At 39.9% G+C, this 19,098-nt stretch overlaps 1 long non-coding RNA gene across 1 annotated transcript in view; it reads left to right on the plus strand.

Moving 5' to 3' along the window:
* Positions 1-19,098, plus strand: part of LOC146403860 (uncharacterized) — a 174,483-nt gene that overhangs the window by 117,180 nt on the left and 38,205 nt on the right. The window contains exon 3 of the long non-coding RNA XR_014843727.1: positions 12,115-12,216. This is a non-coding gene — a long non-coding RNA (uncharacterized LOC146403860). The remainder of the gene's footprint in view (positions 1-12,114; positions 12,217-19,098) is intronic.

The raw sequence follows: 19,098 nt of genomic DNA on the forward strand, positions 1-19,098 counted from the left end.
GAATTGTTTTGTAATTGATTAGGATATATTTCTGAATCCAAAGGACATTTTTTTCCATTTCCCATCTTTATAGTGATCTTTATGAATATTGACTTGTGATTATTAACATCTTGTTTGTAGAAACCTATATTTACACCCCAAACACTGTCCCTTTCAGAATTCTGAATTATTTTGTAAACTATGTTTATTTGCTTTCATTAGACCACAGTCTTGAGAATTTCTGGCTTGTTTACACACATCACCAAGTATTTTTTTAGACTCATTTAGTAAAAGATCATCATGAAAGAGGCAATAAACTAAAGTAAGATTAGTGAACAATTTAAATTTAACTGTTAATAAGGCTTCTTTGTTTCTGCCCGTAAAAGATGACTATCAAGTTGCTAAGAGCTGTTTATTAAACTGATAAAATTGAATATTGTCTTTAAAAAGTCAAGCTGCCTTTATCTGATCTCAAAGGTGAGCTTGTAAAATTAATTCTTCTGGTGTTTGCTTATCATTCAAGCATAACTTTTCTTCTGTCCACACCCACTGGTCTTTTTGTTCAGCTCCAGCAAGTTTTTGGCAGTAGTTCTGTCAATGGCGCTTTGGATAAGAAGCCCTGCCAGTAGGCTTTAAGCAGCATTTTGCAGGGAGTGGGAACAGGGGTTCGGACTGGGCTGACATTGAAAATCAAAGAATTTCTAAAGTATAAGAATCACTATTTTTAAGGTTTTGATGCCATTGGAAGTTTCAGATAGGAAAACTTTGCCTTTATGTCTCCCATATTCTGGAGAGTGGTGGTTTTACTAATTTAGCCCATAAATATTTGTGCAGTGGATAAGAAAAGTATGGACCCCCACCTTAGTGGAACCTAATTTTCTGCGGGGGGATCCCCATACATGGATAACAGGGGTTGCCGTGGTGACTGTGGGTGTCCATGTGTAAACGCATGCAAAGTAGAACATCCTTCCTTACCTACACAGGACATGCTGGGGAGAATAGGAGAGAAAGCCTGAAGTTATGAAGCAGCCACTTTCCCATAATCTGTGCCAACAAAGGCAAGCAGCAATATAAAGAGCTCCCCAAACCTCATACATTCAGTTTTGGAATACATGATACACGGCAAGAACGGAAGATTTAACTTCTCACTCATCTCTTACATGGACATTTCATCTCTCTAAGCCCTTTTATTAAGCCTTTTGTGGTCATTCCAGTTCAGAGTGATCTTACTGTCCCATTCTCTCAACTCCTGTGGTGCTTAGACTTTATTATATATGCCCTCATGGTAGTATGTGATTTTTAGATGTCTTCCTATGCTCCTTGAGGGCAGGGACCAGATTTAATGCTTTTTTTTTTACACCCCGTATGGCCTGTCTTCTAGGGTAGAGCAGGACCTGTATAATCACCAACTAAAAAACAGAAATGCCTTGCTCAGGTTAATATTAAACTTAGTTTGCATTCTCAGGCCATAAACCACCCAGTAATTAGAGGGTCATTTGTATAGAGGCAGCCTTGAATGTAACAGTAATGAAATAGATCTTACCTGGTGGCTGGAGAAAGTAGAGCAGCCTCATAAAAAATCTAATAAATTGGGTCAAAACTAGCCCAGAGAATATGAAAGCTGAAAGAGTTTATACACAAATCATTTAATACACAGTCCCTCATTTTGCAGAAAGGGAACTGGGGCCCTTAGAGGATGTGGCTTGCTCAAGTTTACATTGAAATAGTGATAGAGCCCAGACCAGGAACTACAGTTCTTGACCAAGTTTGGGTGAAGAGTCAGGTTGGGAGTCAACTAGATGTAGGTTCAACTTTTTCCAAGCCATCATAATAGTAAATACCATTTTTCAAACCCTTTTTAATGTTCCTGGCACTGTGTCAGGTGCTTCTTATACAGAAATACATTACTTCATTTAATTTTCATAGCCCATCTGAAGGAAGTACTGTTATCAGTCGGGTCCTCCTGAGAAACAAAACCACTGGGAGACATACATCAACAGATATGTTTATTAAAGAAATGTAAATCAAAACAACGAGATTTCACCTTATAAAATCTGTCAGAATGGCTCTCCTCACAAAGTCTACAAATAAACAAATGTTGGCAAGAATACAGAGAAAAGGGAACCCTTATTTTTTACTGGTGGGAATGTAAATTGGTATGGCCATTATGGAAAACAGGGAGTTCCCATTTGTGGCTCATTGGGTTAAGAACCCAACGTATTGTCTTTGAGGATGCAGGTTCGATCCCTGGCCTCAATCAGTGAGTTAAAGATCCAGCATTACCACAAGCCGTGGTATGGGTCACAGACGCAGCTCCAGTTCAACCCCTAGCCCGGGAACTTCCATATGCCCCAGGTGCAGCCATAAAAAAGAAAAGAAAACAGTATGTAGATTCCTCAAAAAACTAAAAATAGAAGTACTATATGATCCAGCAGTTCTACTCCTGAGTGTATATACAAAGAAAATAGAAACACTAATTTGAAAAGATACACAGATTCCAGTGTTCAGAGCAGCATTATCTATAGTAGCCAAGATATGGAAACAACCCAAATACCCACTGAAAGTTGAATGGATAAAGAAAATATGGGGTACATACATATAATATGAATATATATTACATATGTATAATATGTATGAATTATACATATTATACATATGTATAATATGTATGACTATATATTACATATTATACATACATAATGGAATATTACTGAACCATGAAAAATAATGACATTCTGCCATTTGCAGCACAGTTGACTAACCTAGAGAATACTATGCTTAGTGAAATAAGTCAGAAAAAGACAAATACTCTATGATATCACTTATGTGAAATCTAAAAAATAATACAAATGCGTGTACATGTAAAACAGAGATAGACTCACAGATACAGAAGACAAACTTCTATTTAGTGATTACCAAAGGGGAGAGAGAAGCAGGGAGGGGCAAGATATGGGATTAAGAGATACAAACTGCTATGTATAAAATAGATAAGCAACAAGGATATAATGAAGAGCATAGGGAATTATAGCCATTATCTTATAATAACTTTTAATGTAGTATAATGTATAAAAATACTAAACCATTATGCTGTACACCTAAAACTAATATAATATTATATATTTTTCATTTATAATGATTTTTAATTTTTCCGTTATAGTTGGTTTACAGTGTTCTGTCAATTTTCTACTGTGTAGCAAAGTGACCCAGTTACACATACATGTATACATTTTTTTCTCCCATTATCATGCTCCGTCATAGAGTGACTAGACATATCTCCCAGTGCTATACTGCAAGATCTCATTGCTTATCCATTCCAAAGGCAATAGTTTGCATCTGTTAATGCCAAATTCCCAATCCATCCCACTCCCTCCCCCTCCCCCTCAGCAACCACAAGCCTGTTCTCTATGTCCATGATTTTCTTTTCTGTGGAAAGGTTCATTTGTGCCATATCTTAGATTCCAGATATGTGATATCATATGGTATTTGTCTTTCTCTTTCTGACTTACTTCACTTTTATGAGAGTCTCTAGTTCCATCTGGGTTGATGCAAATGGCATTATTTTGTTCTTTTTTATGTCTGAGTAGTATTCCATTGTGTATATATACCACATCTTCTTAATCCAATCATCTGTCAATGGACATTTAAGTTGTTTCCATGTATTGGCTATTGTGAATAGTGCTGCAATGAACATGCAGGTGCATGCGTCTTTTTCAAGGAACGTTTTGTCCAGATGTATGCCCAACAGTGGGATTGTTGGGTCATATGGCAGTTCTATGGTGGTCATATGGCATAGTTTTCTAAGGTACCTCCATACTGTTTTCCATAATGGTTGTACCAACTTAACATTCCCACAAGCAGTGCAGGAGGGTTCCCTTTTCTCCACACCTTCTCTAGCATTTGTTATTTGTAGACTTATTAATGATGGCTCTCTGACTGGTGTGAGGTGGTACCTCATGGTTGTTTTGATTTGCATTTCTCTTATAATCAGGAATGTTGAGCATTTTTTCATGTGTTTGTTGGCCATCTATATATCTTCTTTGGAGAAATGTCTGTTCTTTTGCCCATTTTTCCATTGTGTCATTGGCTTTTTTGCTGTTGAGTTGTATAATTTGTTTGTATATTTTAGAGATTAAGCCCTTGTCTGTTGCATCATTTAAAACTATTTTCTCCCATTCTGTAAGTTGTCTTTTGGGGTTTGTTTTTGGTTTTTTTGTGTGTGTGGTTCCATTTGCTATGCAAAAACTTGTCAGTTTGATTTAGATCCCATTGGTTTATTTTTGCTTTTATTTTTGTTGCTTTGGGAGACTGACCTGAGATTTTTTTTTTTTTTCTTGTCTTTTTGCTATTTCTTTGGGCCGCTCCCGCGGCACATGGAGGTTCCCAGGCCAGGGGTCCAATCGGAGCTGTAGCCACTGGTCTACGCCAGAGCCACAGCAACACAGGATCTGAGCCACGTCTGCAACCTACACCACAGCTCATGGCAACGCCGGATCCCCAACCCACTGAGCAAGGGCAGGGACCAAACCCGCAACCTCATGGCTCCCAGTTGGATTCATTAACCACTGCGCCATGACGGGAACTCCTGACCTGAGATTTGTAAGGCTGATGTCAGAGAGTGTTTTGCCTGTGTTCTCTTCTAGGAGTTTAATGGTGTCTTGTCTTACATTTAAGTCTTTCAGCCATTTTGAGTTTATTTTTGTGCGTAGTATGAGGGTGTGTTCCAGTTTCATTGATTTACATGCAGCTGTCCAGGTTTCCCAGCAACACCTGCTGAAAAGGCTGTCTTTTTTCCATTTTATATTCTTGCCTCCTTTGTTGAAGATTAATTGACTGTGGGTGTCTGGGTTTATTTCTAGGTTCTCTGTTCTGTTTTGGTACCAGTACCACACTGTCTTGATTACTGTGGCTTTTTAATATTGCTTGAAGTCTGGGAGAGTTATGCCTCCTGCTTGGTTTTTGTTCCTCAGGATTGCTTTGGCAATTCTGGGTCTTTTGTGGTTCCACATAAATTTTTGGACTGTTTGTTCTAGTTCTGTGAAAAATGTCATGGGTAATTTGATAGGGATTACGTTGAATCTATAGATTGCTTTGGGTAGTGTGGCCATTTTTATGATATTAATTTTTCCAACCCAGGAACATGAAATATCTTTCCATTTCTTTGAATCCTCTTTAATTTCCTTGATTAATGTTTTATAGTTCTCAGTATATAAGTCTTTCATCTCCTTGGTCAGGTGTATTCCCAGGTATTTGATTTTTTGAGGTGCAATTTTAAAAAGTATTATATTTTTGTATTCCTTTTCTAATATTTCATTGTTAGTATACAGAGATGCAACTGAGTTCTTAGTGTTAATCTTATATCCTGCTACTTTGCTGAATTCGTTGATCAGTTCAAGTAGTTTTTGGGTTGAGTCCGTAGAGTTTTCTATATATAGTACCATGTCATCTGCATACAGTGACAATTTTGCCTCTTCTCTTCCAATTTGGATACCCTTTATTTCTTTTGTTTGTCTGATTGCTGTGGCTAGGACTTCCAATACTATGTTGAATAACAGTGGTGAGAGTGGGCAACTTTGTCTTGTTCCAGATTTTAGTGGGAAGGATTTCAGCTTTTCTCCATTGAGTATATATAATATTTGCTGTAGGTTTGTCATAAATGGCTATTATTATGTTAAGGTGTGTTCCCTCTATACACACTCTGGTAAGAGTTTTTATCGTGAATGGATGTTGGACTTTGTCAAATGCTTCTTCTGCATCTATTGAAGTGATCATGTCGTTTTTTGACTTTTCTTTTGTTAATGTGGTGTATGATGTTGATTGATTTGTGTACATTGAACCATCCTTGTGAACCTGAGATGAATCCCACTTGGTCGTGGTATATGATCTTTTTTATATGTTGTTGGATTTGGTTGGCTAAAATTTTGCTGAGAATTTTTGCATCTGTATTCATCAAAGATATTGGGTGTAGTTTTCTTTTTTTGTGGAATCTTTGTCTGGTTTTGGAATTAGGGTGATGGTGGCATCATAGAATGTCTTTGGGAGTGTTCCTTCTTCAGCCTTTTGGAAAAGTTTAAGGAGGATGGGTATAAGTTCCTTTTTGTATGTTTGGTAGAATTCTCCTGTGAAGCCATCTGGTCCTGGACTTTTATTTGTAGGGAATGTTTTTGTGACATATTCAATTTCATTTCTAGTGATCAGTCTGTTCAGTTGATATATTTCTTCTTATTCAGTTTTGGCAGGCTGTAAATCTTTAGAAAGTCGTTCATTTCTTCTAGGTTGTCAAATGTGTTGGCATACAATTGTTCATAGTATTCTCTTATGGATTTTTGTATTTCTGCAGTATCCATTGTGATTTCTCCTTTTTCATTTCTTATTTTGTTGATTTGGGTTTTTTCTCTCCTCTTCTTGGTGAGTCAGGCCAGAGGTTTGTCAATTTTGTTTACCTTTTCAAAGAACCAGCTCTTGGGTTTTATTGATTTTTTTTCTATTGTTTTTTGAATCTCTATTTTATTGATTTCCTCTCTGATCTTTATGATTCCCTTCCTTCTGCTGACCTTAGGTTTTGTTTGTTCTTCTTTTTCTAATTCATTTAGGCGGTGGGTTTAATATAATATTATAAATTAACTATACTACAATTAAAAAGAGAGATTTGTTGCAACTGGTTTACCTGATTTCAGAAGCTAAGAAAGTTGGAAAGCCATAGGGACGGGCTTGAGGCATAGAGTGAAGCTGCTCTCTGCAAGTAGAATTTCTTCTTCTTCCTCTTCTTCTAGGAAGCCTCAGCCTTACTTTTAAATCCTTTCAACACCTTCTCAGTGTATCTGATTCATCCCCATGTCCTGCTCCTGCTTTGACTTCTATCTACTAGAAGTTTCATCCCCTTTCTTTGCCAGGTAAAAGAGGGCAAATTTGTTGAGTCTGGCTCTTGCTCTTTTATGTTTACCCCTCCTCATCTGAGTTCAGATCTCTTTTATGAAAAAGAAGTATTTTTTGCCTTTGTGCAGTAATTTCAAAGAATGGTCTTGTGTGTGGATACTTTGTGAGCATTTGCCCGAAAAGTCACTGTCCTTCTACTTCCTAGAATTTGACCATTTCTGCAAGGGCAAGAGGATTTGGTCTGTTGGAATTCTTTTGTCTCCAGTGATTGAGTAGGACAAAAAAGGAATTGATTATCCTTTTTGTGTTCTCATGATAAGGGCAATCACAACCCTAGGTCTAATACCCAGGTGGCACTACCTGATATTACAGTTTATCTGTCCAAACTTGAAACCAACAATTTTAGAAGACCTTCATGGCCTTGAAATTAAAGTTACCAAATAAAAATATTTTTCCCCATTGGAAGGTCACAGCTGCATGTTTTTCTAGCCAACCTAGGCTTCCTAGTGGGGGAGCAGATATTTATTGAATGCCTCACCTGCCTCAACCTGCTTTCCCTGAATACATCTCACGATAGCATCTCTGCCCCTTATCCAGGTGCAGCTGGAGGAAAATATACTGTAAGTCTCAAATACACTAGCTATCTCCACCATATGGTCCCATGCACTTGAGCCCTGTGCCATTTATCTTGTCCCCTCTCTCCCACTCTCTACTGTCACTGTTCCAAACCCTTGCTATGTCCCTCTACCCAACTCCTGCCTCCTTACCTCACTCTCAGTAGATGACCTTGCCAACTCCTTTACAGAGAACTTGAGGCTAGCAGACAGAAATGCCCTCAACTTCAGGGCAGTCACCACCTGCTTTCCCACTTAAACCTTCCTGTATCTGCCACTCTCCTTCCTTCCTCCACTCTCAGAAGAAAGGGTATTCCTTCTTTTATTCTGGGTGAATCCCTCCATCTATTCCTCCCCATATACACCCCTCCTCTATCATTTCCTTTCTGGACTTTTAGATTCTTTTTCATAAAATCCTACCCAAGAGGTTCAAATCTCATCTGTCAGGAAAGAAGGGAGGGAGTGGGAAAGAGGGGAAGGCGGGGGGAAAACTCCTCTGGCTGTGGTCTTCCTTCCTGTCCTCAGACAGACTTCCCAAGATAGTTGTCCTCATGTTTTTCAAGTTTCTCATCTTTCGCTCTCTGTGAACACACTGCAATTTGCCTTTTGCCTCCACCATTTCACTAAAGATGGTTTTGCTAAGATTACCACTGACCTCTCAATTGCCAAATCCAGTGGATACTTTCCATTCCTTATCACACTTGATGATTATGGGACACTTGACACTGTCTCCTCAAAACATACTTCCTAGTTTCCGGGACACCACACACTCTTGGTTCTTTTCCATGTCCTGACATATTCTCATCTGAATCCTTCATTGACTTTCTCCTTTGACCTGTTCCCTAAGCTTCTGTCCTTCTTTTCTTCTCACTCTATACCTCTTCCAGTGATGTCCAGAGCTTACCAAGGCCTTTAATGGCTCCTTTCTCCCAGAGCCATAACTCACTAGAACCTATACAAGTTGCTGAAGCAGTTTCCTGCAGCCCAGGGAATTTCTCTAGGCAACATCTTTCATCCACCACTTAGAACCTTCTTCTCTTGTCTGGTTTCCTCCTACACCCTAGAAAGGATCCCTGCTCTCTGCTAAGCCTCTGCATGTATGACTTATTTAGATGATTAGCATGGCTTCTGAGTCTACTGTAACAAAAACAAAATTATTAATGTATGAGTCCTTCCAACCTTTCTCCTTCTGACCTTTAAAAGATCCTGACTCTGCAGGTTTCATTTCTTCTCCTCCCTCACCCCCCAAAGAAACCTCTTCTTGCCTTACCAGACTCATCTTTGGGGATTTTTGATGTAGAATAAGGAGGAAGTGGGAGAGAGATAGGAACAGGATATGTGGGACCCTGCGGGGGCATGGGGGAGGACTTTTTAAGACATGTATGAGGCTTGGAGGAGCAGTTTGTGATGAGAGGACATAAATGGGAAAGAGGTGAGGTTTAGGGGATATTAGTATGGTCTATGTGTTCATTCAAAATGTTAAAGAAATGTAAGCAAATAACCTGAATAATTCTGACAATACTTTTGGGGTTTTCGCAGATTTTCCTTAATGGCAATTTTGCTCTAAAGATGAACCACGGGGCTTCCCAAGCAAACTACTCCTCCCCGCAAGACTCTGAATTGAGGCACAGATCCCCCTTGGGCCCCACCCTCACGACTAAGACTTCCTCATTTGCTTGTGGCCAGTCTGTGTGGGAGAAGAGTTCCAAAGTGCTCATCTGATCTTACAAATGAGTCTCTGGGTTCCAAACCTGAATCTCCAGGTCACTTCTCTCTTCTGAGCACCAGACAAGTACATGAAACAGCTTACAAGATATTTCTTCTAGACATTTCCAGAATCCTCGTAGTCAGCTTGTCCCAAAGTTACCCCTTTATCTTCATCATTCTTTCTTAATGTCCCTCCTCAGTGTGAGATCAGATGAGCCACCCAGTGCAGAAATCTGGGTATCCTCTTTCCCTTTGCTAAGCCTTCTCATCCACATGGTCACCAGTTATCTCTTAATTCTTAAATATATCACATGCTGAGCCACTTGATGCTTCCTAAACTCTTGGAGTTTCTAAGTTTTTCACATCATGCCATTGAGCATTCTGCTGTGTTTGCATTTAGTGTCTTTCTATTCCCTACCCCTGCTCTTCTATTAAACATTAGATGATGCTGAAACCTTATCTCTTCTTCAAAGCCTTCCTTGATTGTCCCACATGAACTGATCATGTTCTCCTTTATGCTACCTTGAACTTACCGGTATTAAGGCAGGTATCACAGTGTATTGCAATTATTTTATTTATCCAAATATCTCTACTCCTAGACAAGGAAATCCTCAAGGGAAAACTTTGTAGTATTGAATATCCAGCACCCAGCCTGGTTTCTGGTTTCTAATAATAAGCACTTATTAATTATGCAAGTTAATCAACAATAAATTTATGAGATAGTCTGGAACCCAAATTACAGATAGATAAGATAGGCTTCATGGAAAGCCTAAAGTTATACAGCTACTAAGTGAGGGAACAGAATTTAAACCTGGTCAATTACTACAAAGCTCATACCTTTTTTTACACAATCACACCACCTCTTAGGTGATCAAAGCTCTTCTTATACTTTAGAAATTTATGTGTAGATTGTCTTTGCTGAGAGTGATAATGTTGTGTCTCTTTATGGTGAAATTTTAGGACTTTTTGTTACAGATGTCTCAGGGATACAGGAAGTATTTCAACCATTCTGTCTTTGTTGTGTATTTTTATGTTCATCTTTGAAGTTTCCCGGAAAATTCAAGCTTTTAAAAAAATTTATTGGAGTTCCCGTCGTGACGCAGTGATTAACGAATCCGACTAGGAACCATGAGGTTGCGGGTTCGATCCCTGTCCTTGCTCAGTGGGTTAACGATCCGGCGTTGTCGTGAGCTGTGGTGTAGGTTGCAGACGCGGCTCGGATCCCGCATTGCTGTGGCTCTGGCGTAGGCCAGTGGCTGCAGCTCCGATTCGACCCCTAGCCTGGGAACCTCCATATGCCACAGGAGCGGCCCAAGAAATAGCAAAAAGACAGAAAAAAAAAAAAAATTATTGACGTATAGTTGATTTACAATGTTGTGTTAATTTCTGCTGTACAGCAAAGTGATTATTATACATAAATACATATATGCATTTTTTCATATTCTTTTCCATTATGGTTTATCATATAGTTCCCTGTGCTATATGGTGGGACCTTGTTGTTTATCCATTCTCTATATAATTTTTTTGCATCTGCTAATTCCAAACTCCTAGTCCATCCCTCCTCCCAATCTTGCCAACCACAAGTCTGTTCTCTGTGTCTATGAGTCTGTAGTCTGTTTCTGTTTTGTAGATTGATTCATGTATATCATACAGATTCCACATGAAAGTGATATCATATGGTATTTGACTTTCTGACTCACTTCACTTAATATGATAATGTCTAGGTCCATCCATGTTGCTACAAATGGCATTATTTTATTCTTTTTTTGGCTGAATAGTATTCCATTGTATGTTTGTACCACATTCGGCTGTTGATAGACGTTTAGGTTATTTCTATGCCTTGGCTGTTTTAAATAATGCTGCTGTGAACATGGGGCTGCATGTATTTTTTTTAAGTTTTATTGAAGTATACTTCAATTTACAAGATTGTGAACATGCATCTTTTTGAATTATAGTATTGTTCTGATATATACCTCGGAGTAGGATTGCTGGATCATATCGTAACTCTAATTTTAGTTTTTTCCATACTTTTTTCTATAGTGGCTATGCCAATTTACATTTATACCAGCAGTATAGGAAGGTTCCTTTTCTCCACACCCTCTCCAGCATTTGTTACTTGTAGATTTTTAAAATGATGGATATTCTGACCAGTGCGATGTGCTAGTTTTGATTTGCTTTTCTCTAATTATTAGTGTTGGTGAGTATTTTTCATATGCCTGTTGGCTGTCTATATGTCTTATTTGAAGAAATGTCTATTTAGGTCTTCTGTCCATTTTTTTTATGGCCACACCCACAGGATATGGAAGTTCCCAGGCCAGGGATTTAATCTGATTCCAGCTGTGATTTATGCCACAGCTGTGACAATGCCAGGTCCTTTAACCCACTGCAATGGGCCAGGGACTGAAGCTGCACCTCCACAGCAAACTGAGCTGTCACACCACAGTGGGAACTCCCAGCTCATCTTTTGATTAGGTTGTTTGGGTTTTGTTGTTGAGTTGTATGAACTGTTTGTATATTTTGGAAATTAAGCCCTTGTCAGTCACATCATTTGCAAATATTTTCTCCCATTCTTTAGATTGTCTTTTCATTTTGTTTAAGGTTTCCTTTGCTGTGCAAAAGTTTTTTAAGTTTGATTATGTCCCATTTGTTTATTTGTGCTTTTATTTCTATTGCCTCGAGAGGCTGACCTAAGAAAACTTTGGTGCAATTTATATCAGAGATTGTTTTACCTATGTTCTCTTCTATAAGTTTTATGGTGTCATCTCTTATATTTAAGTCTTTAAGCCATTTTGAGTTTGTTTTTGTGTGTGATGTGAGGGTGTGTTCTAACTTCATTGATTTACATGAGGTTGTCCACCTTTCCCAACACCATTTGCTGAAGAGACTCAGACAATTCAAGCTTTTAATGCCATTTTCTCTACATTTATTTCACAACTTCCAGGTGGTGATGTTGGAAAGTAGGTTGGAGTTGGAATCCCCCCGTTCTACCCATTGGCACTCATGGAAGGACAGTCATCAATACCAAGGACACCCTGAAGCAAAGGTAGGTAGAAGAGTTCATTTTGAAGAAAATTAAGGGATACCATAGTGCTCATTGTTTGGGGGAAGTGTTTTGTGTTCAATAAATCCTCCCTATTACTCAGCGTGGACCCCCTATGGATTTCTTAGACGTCAAAAGAACAGGCACTGATACCCAGTGAATATTCTTTTTGTGGATTCTTTTTTATGACAATGTAGCATGTGATGTCTGGATATATTATCTCAGGGAAAAAATAAGAAACATTTGGAAGTCTACACAATCTTAAAAAAAAAATTAAAAAATAAAAACTGTTGGTTCTTCCCAATTGGAGGATGGAGAGTATGTGAGGAGTCAAATGAGTGGCTGTTTTTGTTTTGTTTTGTTTACGCATTCACAAAATCTGTTTCATTTCATCTGAGAAGAATGTGAGATAACAGAGGGTCATTTCTAGTCATTTAAAAATTATACCACTTTCCTGAGTAGTTTAGGGCACCTGAATTCTTTGTAAGGGGGACACAAGAAAGATGTGGCAATACCCATGGATCAGAGTTGTTACTGAATTTTAAAATATGCATGGTCCCTTTCCTCTAATACTTCTTACAAAACTTGCATTGCCAAATAGGCATTAATCTTTCCAGTCCCCAAGGAGATCAGTGAAAGTGTACACTTCTCAGCACAATTTTGTGAACTATTTAGGGAGAACAGAGCCGCTCACTTGCAGACAGAGGATGTAGGGAGAAACGTAATAGATATTCTAATTAATTTGTTCCACTAACATTTCCTAAGGACTCTCTGAGTGTCAGCCACTGGCTAGGTGTTAGGAACCCAGAGTTTTAGACAAGCAAACCTGATCCTTGCTCTCCAGGCACTTCCAGAAGGGTTGGCCGTGGGAGCAGCTGCACCTGCACTCTGACTACCAAGGGCCATGATGGTCACAATCTATGAAACCCTAGGAACCCACTGAAGAGCACTTTGCTATAGGACAGGGATGCAGGAAGACTGCCTAGAGGTGGCTCCTGGGCTGGGTCCTCAGGACAAATACAAGAAGTCATCTCTGCCTTTAATAAATGGAGAGAAGACAAGACTCCTTCAGGAAATTGTAAAAACCTCAGAATGGAGAAATAGAAATTTGGAGGCTTGAGTGCTGGTCCCATGAACAGTGTGGAAGGGGTGGGGAGCAGGTCGGGTAGGACAAAGGCTCGAGCAAGAAAAGAGTGGAGAGGTTCCAGGAAAACAGCTTCTGCAGCTCCCTGTCCATCTGTAGTTGAGACAAATATCTCAGGTGGGACACAGCCTTTTCTAGATATACCCACTTCTCAGAAACAGCCCCAAGAGTGTCAGTGCTCCACAGTTCATAGAGCCTGTTCCCCTGAGCTCAGGGACTCTAGGAAGCAGCCCTCTCCCACCCATGATCCCAGGATACGCCTACCTCGGAGCCTCTTGCTCCCAAATGGGAGCAGGCTTCCTAGGACTCCAAACACTGAAGGTCCTTCCTCTGTCGAGGTCAGCCATCTTCAGCAATTAAACAGTGAGCTTGCCCCAAGTTATAGAATAACAACCCGCAAGCCCTGCTGTGTGGCTGTGTACCCGCAGGGCAGGGACGATGTCTACTGCCTCTCCCTGCCCATGGCTTCTGATAATTGCTTAGTAAATCTTCACAAACTATTGACTCTTCTGAACTATTGTTTAATGGTAATTGACTGATGCTCAATAAATATTTACAAATAATAGTTACAACTAAGCTCTATGGTAAGGTAAAGGAAATGTAGCAGAGAAAAAAAGTGAAGGTGCGGAAAGAAGGTGGAAGAAGTAATCATTAATATTAATTGAGTGCTTCCTAAATCACAAGCTGCCATGGTAGCACTTTTGTATATCACCTCGTTGAATACTTACAGTGACCTATGATATACATGATTACCTCTTTTTCAAAGGTGAGAAGACTTGGAGAAGTTGTGTAATTTTCCTAAGGCCAGGGGAGCGGTTTCCTGATTCCAGACCAGGGCTCTTATTTGTTAAATCTAGCTTCTGGTGAGAGAGGGAGAGGCCTTGGGGCATCACTGTAAAGCTCTAGTAACAACTGTTCATATGAGAGTCAGAATAGCAGGAGATTCTGCCTTATGCTTCAGTAACTAAAGGATAAAGTTTAAATTTGCTTGGGATCCTTAAAAAAAACACTAAGGACCCAGCCACCATTCAACACACAGACGTTTTCTTCAGACATTCTGGTTCACCACTGTCCCTGCACCCCCTGCCTGCTCCCTCTCTCAGTTATTCTGATCTTGAATTATAATCCTTTTATATCCATTTTGATGACAGCTGTGTGTATAGTTTTCTGGGTGCTCTGACTTGGCAGGGAAGCCAGAGTTTAGGTTCTGATGTCTAAAATGTGGTTTCATAACAAATGCCCATATCTGATGTATATTTTCCCACAGTGTCATCTTGGAACTTCCTGTTAGACACAAGAAATTTTTTTTCAGTAGAATTAACCATGATTGAGTAGTGAGTGGCTTTAAAAGCATCAATTCATAAATGTACTTTGGCTATCAGATCGTCAAAAGCCCTACTAAAGGATCCATTTAAAGATTAAACATAAGCATGCTTGAAGAGGTCTGCTTTTGCTATACCTAAGCTGGCTCTGGACTTTTATGATTCATTATGTGTATCTAGGAGGCAGATGTTCTGTCTTATTGAGCCAGAAGATAAAATATTACTGAGTAAGCGATAACATATTTTAGAATAGGTTAATGGGAATCAGAAGGGTAAATTGAAGTGAGGAAAATGTACCCACATGATGCAATGTTTGTAAGAATGAGCTTAGTTGGAGTTCCCACTGTGGCTCAGCAGTAATGAACCTGACTAGGATCCATGAGGATGTGGATTCGATCCCTGGCCTTGCTCAGTGGGTGAAGGATCCGGTGTTGCCACGAGCTGTGGTGTAGATTGCAGAGGTGGCTCGGATCTTGCGTTGCTATGGCTGTGGCATAGGCTGGCAGCTGTAGCTCCAGTTTGACCCCTAGCCTGGGAACCTCCATATGCCGCAGGTGCAGCCCTTAAAAAAAAAAAAAAAAAAAAAAAAAAAAAGAATTAACTTAGTCTGCAGTTAAACACAATAAAATTAAATGCAATAGTCTATTTTCTTTAATAATTTCTTATATCATCCAACAATAGTGGTTTCTCCATTGAAAAGAAATACTGATCCAGAATGTAGTTTCAAGCTCAAGATTTAAAAGTGCATATTTCAGTTTCTACCCTCAGTCATTCAGTCATTGAAATAGTTACTGAGCACCTGCCTTACACCAGGCACTATTCCAGGGAGTGAGGATACAGTAGAGAAGAAAAGACAGGTGCTCTTCCACGAAGCTTACACGTTCCAGTGGGAGGACACAGAAATGGACCGTTAAATGCAGGATGTGTCAGCTGGGAGGGAAATGAAACAAGGCAAAGGATCTAGAGAGTGATGGGATGGTGTTATTTTAGATAGGGAGTCAGGAGAAGACCTTCCTGCTGGGGTGACCTTTGAATAGAGAATGCAAACACATGAGCCATGCAGGAAACTGAGAAAAGAACATTCTAGAACACATGAACCATGCAGTAACTGAGAAAAGAAAATTCCAGGCAGTGGAATAGTAAATACAAAGGCCCTAATAGTAGGAGCTACTTGATGTGTTTGAGGGACACTGAGCAGGGCCAGGATGAACTACTTAGGATTTAAATCTCAGTTAACTATAAATAGATAAACTTTCTCACATTAAAATTGTTCTAATAAACTGATGATTAAGCAGAAACTTTTTTTATTTTTGCTTTTTGGGATCACACTTGCAGCACATGGAGGTTCCCAGGCTAGGGGTCCAATCGGAGCTGCAGCTGCCGTCCTACACCACAGCCACAGCAACACAGGATCTGAGCCACGTCTGTGACCTACACCACAGCTCATGGCAACGCCAGATCCTTAACCCAATGAGTGAAGCCAGGCATCGAACCGGTAACCTCATGGTTTCTAGTCAGATTCGTTTCTGCTGCACCATGATGGGAACTCCAGAAACACTTTTTGTTTCTATCCATGTTAAAATCCTTCTAAGTTTCCTACTTGGGATTAAATAATACATTATCACTTTTTTATTTTTCCTTTTGTGGCCTCTCCGAGGCATATGGAGTTCCCTGGCCAAGGATCAGATCCAAGCTGCAGTTGGGACCTAAACCACAGCAGTGTAACGACTGATCCTCAACCCACCATGCCCACCCAGGGATCGAACCTGCATCCCAGTGCTCCCAAGATGCCATCGATCCCGTTGCACCACAGCAGAAACTCCAACATATTTTCATTTTTTGTTCTTTTATTCATGTCTGTTCTGTGCCAAGCCTGTGTGGGCACTGCAGTGAACTTCACGGGCACATTCCAGCCCCTGACCAAGCTTACAGGGTTGAAGAACTTGCATTCCTTCAGATCTTCCTTTTCATGATTCAGTATGGAAAGTCTTAGGAGCCACGATTGGGAATTCAACTAGGAGGAGGAGTGAGGGGAGGGAAGCTGAGAGGGGAGGCAAACGCCACATGGTAGAGGCTCTGGAAGGTCTTACAGGCAGACAAATTCCAGCCTTTTAGAGGAGAAAGGAGAAATCAGGCAAAGAATCTTAGGGCCTTGGAGTCAGCCACCCAGCAGGCAAAGGGTTTGGGCACCAGGGGGCAGGAGTCCTAGCCAAGCACCTCACTTTGAGCAAGTGCCTAAAGCAAGAAAGGAGCTGAAGCAGTCTGGCTTGGCCAACGGGACTCAAGGTTTGGCATGGAAAGTTTTCAGGCATTTTTCTCAGGGCCAAAGGACAAGATCTCAGGTTTTCTGTTGTCCTCTGGCCACAGGTTGAAAAGGTGAAGACAGAGGTCTGGTTATAGTGTTCACCAGAGCTTTGCATTAATGCATGTTTGTGGAGTTGAATTGCCCAGTTTCTAACTGATGACCTGAAGTGATCCCATGTGCTCTCTGGCACTGGTGTCTTCCAGACCCCTGTGGGTCTCCTGAGCAGCCAGTGTCACAGTTACTACTCGCATCTATACCCTCTTTCCCAGTTGTCTCTGGGGCCCCATGCCCATGACTGACAAGGACTCTCATTATAGAAAGTGCCAGAGCACAAACAATGGCATTTTCAATAAATCTCTGATAGCAATCACACTTTTTACATGTCTGTTTTTTTTTTCTGAAAAAAAAATATAGAAAACTTAACCTTTAATTTTAATTCACATGTAAATAATCAAGATTGTTGTTATTGTTTGTTCTTTGAGATCATTTTTCATTGGCAGTTGTGCCATATTTACGCTTTTTTTTTTTTTTTTTTTGGTCTTTTTTTTGGTGCTGCACCCGTGGCATGTGGAGGTTCCCAGGCTAGGGGTCCAGTCGGAGCCACAGCAACATGGGACCCAAGCTGCGTCTGTGAACTATGCCACAGTTCATGGCAACACCAGATCCTTAACCCACTGAGTAAGGCCAGGGATTGAACCCACAACCTCGTGGTTCCTAGTCAGATTCGTTAACCACTGAGCCATGATGGGAACTCCCATATTTATGCTTTTAAAACAGGCATACTTACACTTTCTTCCCCATACATGGATACATACATCTTACATCTTTTATATAGACAGTACATCATGTAACTCTGTATATGATTATATCTGGTATACATTCATAACCATCCTTACCTATGAAGTGAAAGCAGTGTTCAAAATAGAAACCAAAGTAGACTGTGAATGCTGGGCTCTGGGCTTTATATAACACAAAGTAAAAGAAATATGGTAGCTGGCTTTCATAAAATTAGTTTAGATACTCAAGTCCTACTTTTCTTGGTTGCCTTAGCAACCCTGTGTACAAATAAACTCCGAAATGATGAAAACCCTGGAAAGAAGGTCAGATATTCAAAACTATACTATTATAAGGATAACTGCATTTCCCTTTTATAGCTCCTTCAAATACTTTTTTGAAAAATATTTTAATTTTCTGGGTTGTTTTTCTTGTTAATAACTTTTAAGAAAAAACATTCCTACTCCTTGCAGAAAATTTGATAAACCCATTTATTTCCTCTACCTCTGAATATCGAATCTTCTCAACCTGAAGGTGAATGACTGATGCATGGAGATCACCATTTGCTCAGCTCAGGCTTCAGACAGCATCAACTCTGGAGCAACAGGCGTGATCAAACCAAAATAGGCCTTGCAAAGAAAGCATTCTGAAATGTCTGTCTGGATTTTGTCAGTTCCGGCACAGCAACTTCACTGTGTTGGTTAGTTCCTGTCTACTCAGATTAGTTATCTGTCTGTAACAATTTATAGAAAGGATCTTTAACTCAGGGACCTGACAAGGGAGTAACAGCACCCTTTAGAAAGAGAACGGCACCTAAAATTTACTAAACAAGTAACTTGGATATAAACATTCAGGTGATTCTGAATACCCTTTTTTTTTAACTCAGAAATTGGTGACAACACTTGGTGTGGTTGTAGGAATCGTCTCAGCTGTTATACAGCCTGGATTCTTTTTTCCCAGGATTTGGGAAATAATTCTGGATATTTTATCCGACTTGTCATGGAACACCCACTTCTTATTCCGGGGGCTATTATTACTAATCTCAAAAAGTGCTCAGGCTTCACTTGTAGCAAGTACAGACTGTATATAGAATAATTAGCCTCTCTCCACTCTGTAACTGTCCTCTAGGAAACACCATCACACTTCCTGTGCATATGTATCTCCTGGGAAGCAGCCGCACCATTATTCTTAACGTCCCATATCTTGTGGGCTATGTTTAATCTGCCTGTTACATGTTTCCATTGCACATCTTGCTACCTCTACCTCCAGTTCAACATCTAAACTTGAACTTTTTTTTTTTTCTTTTTTTTTTTTTGGCATTTTGGCTTTTCGGCTTTTCT

Source organism: Sus scrofa, chromosome 4 (genome assembly GCF_054392235.1).
Source record: "Sus scrofa isolate SSC_HxYL_T2T_F1_AM1 chromosome 4, Sscrofa_HxYL_maternal_Yorkshire_Landrace_v2.0, whole genome shotgun sequence".
Taxonomy (NCBI): Eukaryota; Metazoa; Chordata; class Mammalia; order Artiodactyla; family Suidae; genus Sus; species Sus scrofa.